The 9,646-nt window shown below is 50.8% G+C and overlaps 1 pseudogene; it reads left to right on the plus strand.

Moving 5' to 3' along the window:
- The first annotated feature begins 1,812 nt into the window (after window positions 1–1,812).
- Window positions 1,813–9,259, plus strand: LOC130255152 (putative lysosomal acid lipase/cholesteryl ester hydrolase; annotated as a pseudogene).
- The last annotated feature ends 387 nt before the right edge of the window (window positions 9,260–9,646 follow it).

Genomic DNA, 9,646 nt, shown 5'->3' on the forward strand with positions numbered 1-9,646 from the left:
AGGTCAATGAACAGTGAAACCCATTAAATAATTCTCTCTGACCCATCATTCACTAATATTTATAACAATTTGCTCATATTCACAGGAATTTTTTAAAAGGAGGAAAGAGTCGGGATATCATTGTACATTGGCATTCAGCCTTTGCTGCTTTAGGTATCAAAACAGACAATGGCCCTGCATACATTTCACAGAAAACAAGACATTTCCCACAGCTCTTGGGGGTGTTACACCACACTGGTATTCCTCACTCAGCAGCAGGACAAGCCATCGTGGAAAGTGCCCGTGGCACTTTAAAATTTATTCTTAAAAACAGAGAGGGCTAAAGCTATCTGTACTCTAAACCATTAGGAAAACTCCCAGAATCCAGTAATTTTAAATCACTTGTTATCACTGCAATCACCCAGTGATGCTCAGTTGCCCAAACCCAGGGTAATGGTGCAAGACCTTCTTACCAGTATTTGGGAAGGTCTTTGTGATCTCAGTATCTGGGGATGAAGATATGCTTGTGTTTCCACAGACCTGGTACCTGCCAGGTGTGTGTGCCCTGCTCTACATCCTGCCAGGACCACAAAAACACACCTCCTGTTGGCCCCTCAGCAGACATAGAGCCGTGTGTGGAGCAGTGACTGAAACAACCTGTGCACCTGCTGCATGGAAATCTGGGATTTTATTGGTTTACAAATTGTTTCTTCTGATAGTTGGTGTTCTGAGGGTTCCAAAGGTTGAATGGTTTCTTGTTTGTAGTGTTAAGTTGAAACTTGTACATTCTAAGCAGTTAACCTGTGGCCATAGTCTTCCTGTTGTCCTGTCCCCAAAAGGAAGGCAAATTCTTCCTGGGGGCTGGGAGGAAAGGGGATCTTGTTTTTCCACCTTTCCTCCTCTTCCTGCAGAAGAAAAATTAGATTCTTCTCTGAGCCACTGCTCGTTTGAGGGTGAGCCAGCTGGGAGAGCTTCTGGCACTGCCTCTAGCTAGTCCTGGTAAAGACCAGTCATTACAGATCCACATAGAGGTGGAGCTATGTAGGCTTTCCAAAGCACGTCTGCATTTGAGCAAGCGTGGCTGGACCACGCCTGGCAGGTGCTGACTGCAGGAGGGATGCAGGATCCCACGGGATGCAGTCAGCCCTACATCGTGGGCACCTGGGCGAGGAGTGGAGAGGTGGCCACGAAGGCAGAGGTGCCAAAAATGACACCCACAGCTCGTGTGAGCCATCACCATCCCTTGCAGGGACCTGCTCAGGCACCAGGCAGCTCCTGGCCAAAGGCATCCCCAGCTGAAGGTCTGGCAAGATGTGAAGTCTCCATCCACAGCTTCTTCCCTCCCTGGGGATGGATTTATTTTTCCTTTTTTTTTTTTTTTTTTTTTTTTTTTTTTTTTTTTTAATAGAGCACCCCCTGAAGTTACTATTGGGACTGGGAGGTTCTGCATTTTCAGGCTCATTCCATGTCAGAAGGCATCAGGAAGAGCCAAAAGGAGCTTGGATGGTTTTCCCACTAGAGTTTGTTGGGATGAGCTAGGCTGTCCCACTCACCCCTCAGCACCCAGGGCACCAGCACAAAACCCAGTCCCAGTGCAGGTGGAGAGCCCAGGGGCTGCCCATCCTCGGGTTCACAGAGGGCATGGCCCATGCCAAATGACTCCATCAGGTGGAAACATCCGATTTGTTACGGATCCCAGCTCCTGTGCAGCGCCACGAAAACATTCCCAAGGCAGCCCAGGCAGGGAGGGTGTCTCCTGCCGGAGCAGACTCCAGCCCTCAGGTAAATTACACATTCATAGGAGGAGGGATCAGAGGGAGTGGCGCTCCTGACGCTCCCCAACCTGGGAAGCAAAGGGAATAACAGCCCGATGAGAGCAGTGTGTGCAGGCAGCAGCGACCTTCTGCTCGGGGGACATCGGGGACAAAGCCTCCCACTCCTCTTCTCGGACCTCGACGGGTAATCCCTCTTCCTTGGGTGCCTGAGACAGCAAAACAGAGCTGCAGGTACCTGGAGAGCCCCAAGTGGGACAGCAGGGCTTCCCGGGTATCCTGCCTCCAAAGGAATGTCTCTGCTCAGGGAGGGGAGGGCGGTGTTTGGAGAGGGTCAGGTGGAAAAGCTGTCACCCTGCTGCACCTCTCGGAGGTCACCGAGGGTTCTCCAGATCTGCTGAGATGAGGGACATTTCACAGAGGGAATATTTTTTCAAGCTGATTGTCGAGAGAAAAGGGCCATCCCAGGCAAGGCTCTTCCCTGGAATTTGCATGCCCTTCTCCTGACGCTACGCCACAAAAATGCGTTCAGTCTCTCCTTGTCTTTTCTAAAGGCTCGACCTTAAAATAAGGAGTCCAACCCTCTTGGAGGGGTCTTGTCCCCATATCGCACCCCAGGGAGCTCAGGGTGATGATGGTGGGGAGCCCTTGGTGGCCCGGCTGGGAGATGGGACCGGGTGGGATCCCTGGGTCCGGCACAGCCGGTGCTGTGAGCGGGAGGGTGCCCAAGGGATGTGCTCGAGGGATGGATGTGCCCGAGGGATGGATGTGTCCGAGGGATGGATGTGTCCGAGGGATGTGCCCGAGGGATGGATGTGCCCGAGGGATGTGCCCAAGGGATGTGCTCGAGGGATGTGTCCGAGGGATGGATGTGCCCGAGGGATGTGCCCAAGGGGTGTGCTCGAGGGATAGATGTGCCCGAGGGATGGATGTGCCCGAGGGATGTGCCCAAGGGATGTGCCCGAGGGATGGATGTGCCCGAGGGATGGATGTGCCCGAGGGATGGATGTGCCCGAGGGATGGATGTGCTCGAGGGATGGATGTGCCCGAGGGATGGATGTGCCCGAGGGATGTGCCCGAGGGATGTGCTCGAGGGATGGATGTGCCCGCGGGATGGATGTGCCCGAGGGATGGATGTGTCCGAGGGATGTGCCCAAGGGATGTGCTCGAGGGATGTGTCCGAGGGATGGATGTGCCCGAGGGATGTGCCCAAGGGATGTGCTCGAGGGATGGATGTGCCCGAGGGATGGATGTGCCCAAGGGATGTGCTCGAGGGATGGATGTGCCCGAGGGATGGATGTGCTCGAGGGATGGATGTGCCCGAGGGATGGATGTGCCCGAGGGACGGATGTGCCCGAGGGATGTGCCCGAGGGATGGATGTGCCCGAGGGATGGATGTGCCCGAGGGCTGCAGCGGTACAGGCGCTGATCCTCCTCTCTGATCCGCTCCGGGGACACCAGAGGGAGCAGGCAGCTTTCTCCCCCCTGCCTTTTCTCCCACCTCCGGAGCCGATTCCCCCCGCAGAACGGCAAGGGGGATGAGGGAAGTGACAGAAACCTGCTCCCAATCGCCTCTATTTCACCAGGGAAGCAATGATGCGTGCAAGATACCTGGCGCTGGCATTTAGCAGGTCTCTGCTAAATTGCTCCACACAATAGAGGAGCTACTTAGCTCCTCTGAGTAGCTGAGACAGTATTTCTGCTGCGAATTTGTTGCCTCCAACAAATTTACCCCTTCCTGTATGGCTGGGGTCTGCCCATGGCAGAGGGGTTGGAACTTTGAAGTCCCTTTCCATCCAAAGCATTCTGTGATTCTGTTTCGGTGAAATAAAATAGCAGTCAGATGTTTTGTGGTAAGAACAAGCTGAAGCAGACACCAAAATCTTTCCCAGGAAAAGCAGGGATGTCCTGAGATGGTATTTCACTCAGGTCTGCAAAAACAAGCCAGGAGCATCCTAGGGTCTCTCTCAGTTGTAAGGAAAACCCACACAAACCACATTATTTGATTTCTTGTCAAGAACACGGCCCTGCAACTTAAAATTGGGTGTTTTACTCCTCATTAGTTCAGCTATCAGCGGAACAAAAATGACCTATTCTTCCAGCTATCCAAGACATTATTTAAAATGAATTATCTATAATCACCCCTCAAAAACCAGGTTTGCCTGGGCACATACATGTACCTGTGCATGTTTCTGAGTATGAGGGCCTGATGGAGGATGTGGGATTAAAATGGGATGGAATTTGAATTCCAGCTTTGTTGAAGATGAGCAAAATGAGCCATTTTCAGGACCCATTAGAGGACTTCAGTTTTAAAATCATTTCACCTGCTGAGGGGTCAGGTGGATACCCTGATGGAAGAGCAGTGCACATCAAGAGAACTCCCCCCAGCTTCTGTGCCAGTGCCAGCAAAGTCTCTCACCCTCCTCACCACAATGTTTTGCAGATCACCATGATGTGGCTGTTCCTCACCATTTCTTGTTTAATGTTCATCGATGCAAAGCCAGCAGAAAACCCCGAGGTGTCCATGGGTGTTGTAAGTCCCTTCTTTTCCTTCTTGGTTGTGCAAGTTCCCTGTGCTGCCATGGTCTGTGCAAGACCCACAGGCTCTGTGTGTCTTCACCGAGGATTTACACCAGGATTTTATTAGATGTTTGTCTCCCTCTTCTTATGCATACAGAGATTTATGGCAGGCATTTATGGTGGGCTTCATTCCAAGTCAGCAGGTTTGGTCAGCACAGCCCTCTCAAGCTCAGAGTTTGGCTGTCTGTGCTGCCCTGCTCTTGATTGCAATACAAAAAGGGACAGCTCTTCATTAGACCTGCCAGAAATTCTGGCTGAAGTCATGACATCGCCACAGCATTGGTGGAAGGGACATTGGGACATCCTGAGTCCACCCTCCCCCCAGAGTCACCAGCAGCACAGATGGCTTTGCCCAGCCAAGCCCTGCCAGCCCTCAGGACAGAGATCCTCCCTCCCTGGGGACTGTCCCATGCTGTCCTTCCCTTCCCACAGGGCGAAATTGTCCGGTACCACGGGTACCCCTACGAGGAGCACGAGGTGGTGACAGACGATGGCTATTACCTCACCCTGCAGAGGATTCCCCATGGCAGAGACAACCTGGAGAGCTTCAGCATCTCCCACAAGGCAGGGGCGCAGGCACCCAACATGTTCTGTCCCCAAGTGCCACAGCAAGCTCTGCCTGCTCCAGGCACCCCCAGAGCTTTGCTGGGCTGGAGTAGGACACGCCCAAGGCTGCCTCACCATGGGCTGGGTCCTCCAGGAGGCAGCTTTCCCTGTAGGAAAATCAGGCAATAGCCTTGGGAGCAGAAGAAATGCAGGTGCCCACCTTGTTCTGAGAGGATTTGCTCCAAAGAGGAAGGAGAATGAATGGGACAGAGAAATCTTGCCCCAGGTTTTACCTCAGCTCAAAACCAGACAGTGGAGAAGCAAAAAGCCATTAGTCAGGAAAGGAAACCAAACCAGGCAGCCAATCCAATGCCATCTCACTATTTTGCATCCTTCCTGTGTCCAGTTCAATGCCATCTCACCATTTTGGGATCTTCCTGTTCTGCACTGAAACCCCTGTTTCAAAGTAATGGTAATTACTGGGGTAATTACCAGTTATTGGCAGTGTGTCCCTCCCCTGGGAAGCATGTATGTGCACACATACATACACAGCAAATCAGTGTAAAAAACTCCAGATTTCCAGTCTCTGCCCTGTCCTTCTTCAAAAACACCTCCCCAGAGAGACTGGGGACAGAGGTGGCCACGTCCCTGCGCTGGTGTCACTTCCCATGGGGATGCTGCCAAAGCAATACCGGGATGTGAATGATCAATTCTGTTAGTGCTTAGAGAAAATGATCCCTCCTCTTCTTCCTCCAGCTCCAAAGGCTGTGGTCCTCCTGCAGCACGGCCTGGTGTTGGAAGGAAGCACTGGGTCACCAACTTGCCCAACACCAGCCTGGGCTTCATCCTCGCCGACGCTGGCTATGACGTCTGGATCGGGAACAGCCGGGGGAACAGCTGGTCGAGGAAACACAAAGAGTTTGAATTCTACCAGCAGGAATACTCAGCTTACAGGTGTGTTTTCTGTGAAACTGGAGGGTGGGCAGGTCCCTGGTACCCTCAGCAGTGTCTGCAGGCTGGAGGAGGGGTGCTCCTGATAGTCACACCTTCTGCCAGCGGGCAGAATCTGGCTTGCCCATTCCTGCCCAAGCTCTTGCCCACACCCAAGTAGCCATGGCAAGGTCAGCAAGAGTGATTTTCTCATGTGCCTGTCTCCCCTGCAGCTTCCATGAGATGGCCATGTATGACCTTCCGGCGACCATCAACTACATCCTGCAGAGAACAGGGCAGGAGCAGTTGTACTACGTGGCTTATTCCCAAGGCACCACCATAGGTACTAAGGAGGAGAGCAGACCTGGCAGAGTCACATCAGCTGTGCACCCCCAGTCTGGGAGTATTCCTAAAACCTTGGTCAGGGAGGGTAATGTCCAGGCATTTCCAAACAACAAAAGGGAAAAGAGCGGGTAATTGCTTTAACAGAAGAGTTTTGAGCACTGGCAGCCCCAAACTGGGTGCATCTCATTGCTGCCAGAGCCCGACCTGCTAGAGCCATGTCTGAGGGGCCTTCTGATGGGCACACACACCTGGAAGTCAACAACTCCCTCAGAAACAACAGGGCAGGGTCTGCTTCCTTCTCCCTCACACAGGTTTCATTGCCTTCTCATCATCCCCAGAGCTGGGAATCACGTGCAAAAATCAGATGTTTTTCGCCTTGGCGCCGATCACCGTGAACTCACACATGAAGTCCCCCTTGGTGAGGGTGTTTGACCTTCCTGAGGCACTGGTTAAGGTATGTGCTCACCACACGTGAGGTGTGAGGGGGGAGGGACTGCCAAGGTCACCTGAGACACACAGTGCTTGTGCATCACCTCCATCTCCCTGCTCTGTGTGTTTGTGAGCCTGTAGGGTGGGTAAATCATCTTCCTGTCACACCTCAATCAGAGAACTATTAATAGGAATTGGGTTTGGGTCCCTTCTCCCAGGAGAAACCTCTCCTAGGAAGGTCAGGGCTCTTCCTGGGCCGTGGCCATTTCAGAAAAGCCAGAATGACAAAGCACAGCAAAGTTGGTGAGCAAAGAGGTGGGGAGCACCTGGAGGCAAAAAAGAACGTGAGCCCCACTGATACACCCTCTGATTTCCACAGTTCATTTTAGGACACACAGTGGTCTTTGATGAGGATTATATCCTGAAGCAAGTGATTTCCAGAATATGCATCTACCCGTGCTGAAAACCCTGTGCTCTTTGGTCTTTTACCTGCCTGGTGGGTTTGCCAACAGCTTGAACGTGGTATGTACATTCCAGCTCCCCTCTCAAGAGATCCACTTTCTCACTGTGTGATCCTGAGCTGTCAATCTGCTGCCTCCACATGGCCTTTCACATCTTTGAGTGGTATAAAAATTCAGGCTGGAGGCACCAGGGTGGGGGTTTCTCAAATAATGCATTGATGTAATTCCTTAATATTCCAAGAAGGAAACATATTAGGAACAATACGTAGAGCTATTGCTGTGAGTTGAGCTTTGTCTTTGGAAAAGGATCCTGAGCATGAGACATGGACCCTTACTTTGCCTTGGAAACCTGGCAGACTCCTACATTGCCCAGCCCTCCATGGGAATTGCTCAGCTTGCTGCAGGGATCTCTAGAGTTCTGTGTGAGTGTGTGAGTGAGGCTCATGTGGCTACTGAGCAGGTTTGGTTTTATTTCTGACATGGATTTTTTTGGGTAAACCTCTCCAATGATTTCTTGCAGAGCCGCATGGATGTCTACCTGGCCCACTACCCTGATTCCACATCTATAAAAAACATGTTGCACTGGCGCCAGGTAACACTTGGTGTCCTCTTCCCTCTGCTCAGGGGCTGGGAATAATCCCCTGCTGCTCCCCCTGCAGAGCTGTCCTGAAACCCTGGTGTAGATGAAGTTATTAATTCCAACAAAGAGGTCCAAGAGTCCTTGGGGCTCGTAGGAGGTGGAGGTGGAACAAAGACTGGAGATAAACCAGGACAAGAGATGCCAGAGTAAAGGCTGAGGGTCAGTAAGACCACTAGTGATACACCTAATTATTAAAAGCATTCTATCACATCCTTCTGCTGATGGTGTTGACCACAACACACAAAAATTCTTGCCCAAAGGCCATGTCTCCTTCGAGGCTCTTGGTTGTACACCAGGCTCTTCCCTGTGGGTTTCTGTGCTGAGGTCTTCTCCCAACACCCAGTTCCAGATGTAAAAATCACTTCCCTGAGCCTTGGTGGGAGGAGAGAGCAGTGCAGTCTCCTGTCACCTCTTTTATCTTTCTTAGAAACCTCTCCAATGTGTGGATAATAAATTTAACTCCCCTTTTCCAGCTCTATCGGACAGGGGAATTCAAGTACTATGATTACGGCAGTGACAACATGCTTCATTACAACCAGGTAAGAGAGAGCCATGCTCAGAGAAAAAATAAATAAAATTGCAATGAAAACACTGCAGTGGTTGGGACTGAGTTTGGAGAATTGAGCATCCTGGGCTAGTGGAAGGTGCCCCTGCACATGCAGGGGAGCTGGGACAAGATGGTGTTTGGAGGTCCATTCCAACCCAAACCATTCTGTGATTCTATGAATTACATGGTAATTTTGGAATGTCTTTTATATGGGGAAGCAGGTTTGTAACTTTCTAATAAAAAGAGTCACTCAGTGATGACTTCTTGAGCCTCTGGTGAAAAGAACAGGAGCCCCAGGCATAGTGAGGCCCCATGGTGATAGTTTCTCTTCTATCCCTTGGGATAAGGAAGAAATTCCAAGCAGCCATCAGGATACACTTTGAATTTTTGGCTTGCCCTTTACCTCTCTGCTGTCTTCCAGACCACTCCTCCCTTCTATGAGCTGGAGAACATGAAAACCCCACTGGCTGCCTGGTATGGAGGCCAGGACTGGATTTCAGCCCCTGAAGATGCAAACATCACCCTGCCTCGTATCTCCAACGTGGTCTACAAAAAGTACATCCCCGAATTTGTCCACTTTGATTTCCTCTGGGGCAAGCATGTCTACGAGCAGGTGTACAAAGAAATGCTTGACCTGATGGAGAAGGACACCTAGAGCTGGAGCAGAGATAGTAACTGTTGGCTTCTCAATGACTTCTGGGGCTTCTTTCATCTGGGGGAGAAAAAAAAAAAAAAAAAAAAAAAAAAAAAAAAAAAAAAAAAAGTGGAGAAAAAATGGGGGGGAAAAGCTCAATAAACTGCTACACTTGGTCTGGATTGATATTACTCTGGCCAGTGAGGAAAACCAGCCAATCCAGTGATTGGGAAAGCACTCTGGATTGAGGTTCAATAGGCTGAGGTCCCTGCAGAGGTTGAGCATGGCCCTCACACCCTGAGTCTCCCACAGGTTTCCAGCAACAACCAATTTCAGTGGAATTTGGCTCCTGGTGGCCATTGTGAACTCTGGGCTCATTGAGCTTGGGTTCCCAGCTGCAAACAGTGGACAGAAACTCCATACCCCTATGGATGCTGGTGCAGGTCTGCTGGGATGAAACAATGTGGTGGATGGATCCTGCTTTATTCCACACCAAGAATCCCAACATCCTGAAACTCACTGCCTTCATTCACAGTTGGAAGGAGCTATAAACTTCCTACCTAGTGACAATGGAGAGTGGCTATAGGTTTTTTTTTTTTCCATGAGAGCTGCTCATTTTACTAACAAAGGGGACATCTTTGTCAGATTCATGCTGATTTGGATCATCTTACTATACACAAAGGAGCTTCAGTAAGTTCTATCAGAAAACACCATTTTGTACCACTTTAAGCTATTCTGAGGCACAAACCCAGCCACCTTTGCTGCTTCTCAGGGAATGCTCAG

This window comes from Oenanthe melanoleuca, chromosome 6 (genome assembly GCF_029582105.1).
Source record: "Oenanthe melanoleuca isolate GR-GAL-2019-014 chromosome 6, OMel1.0, whole genome shotgun sequence".
Lineage (NCBI taxonomy): Eukaryota > Metazoa > Chordata > Aves > Passeriformes > Muscicapidae > Oenanthe > Oenanthe melanoleuca.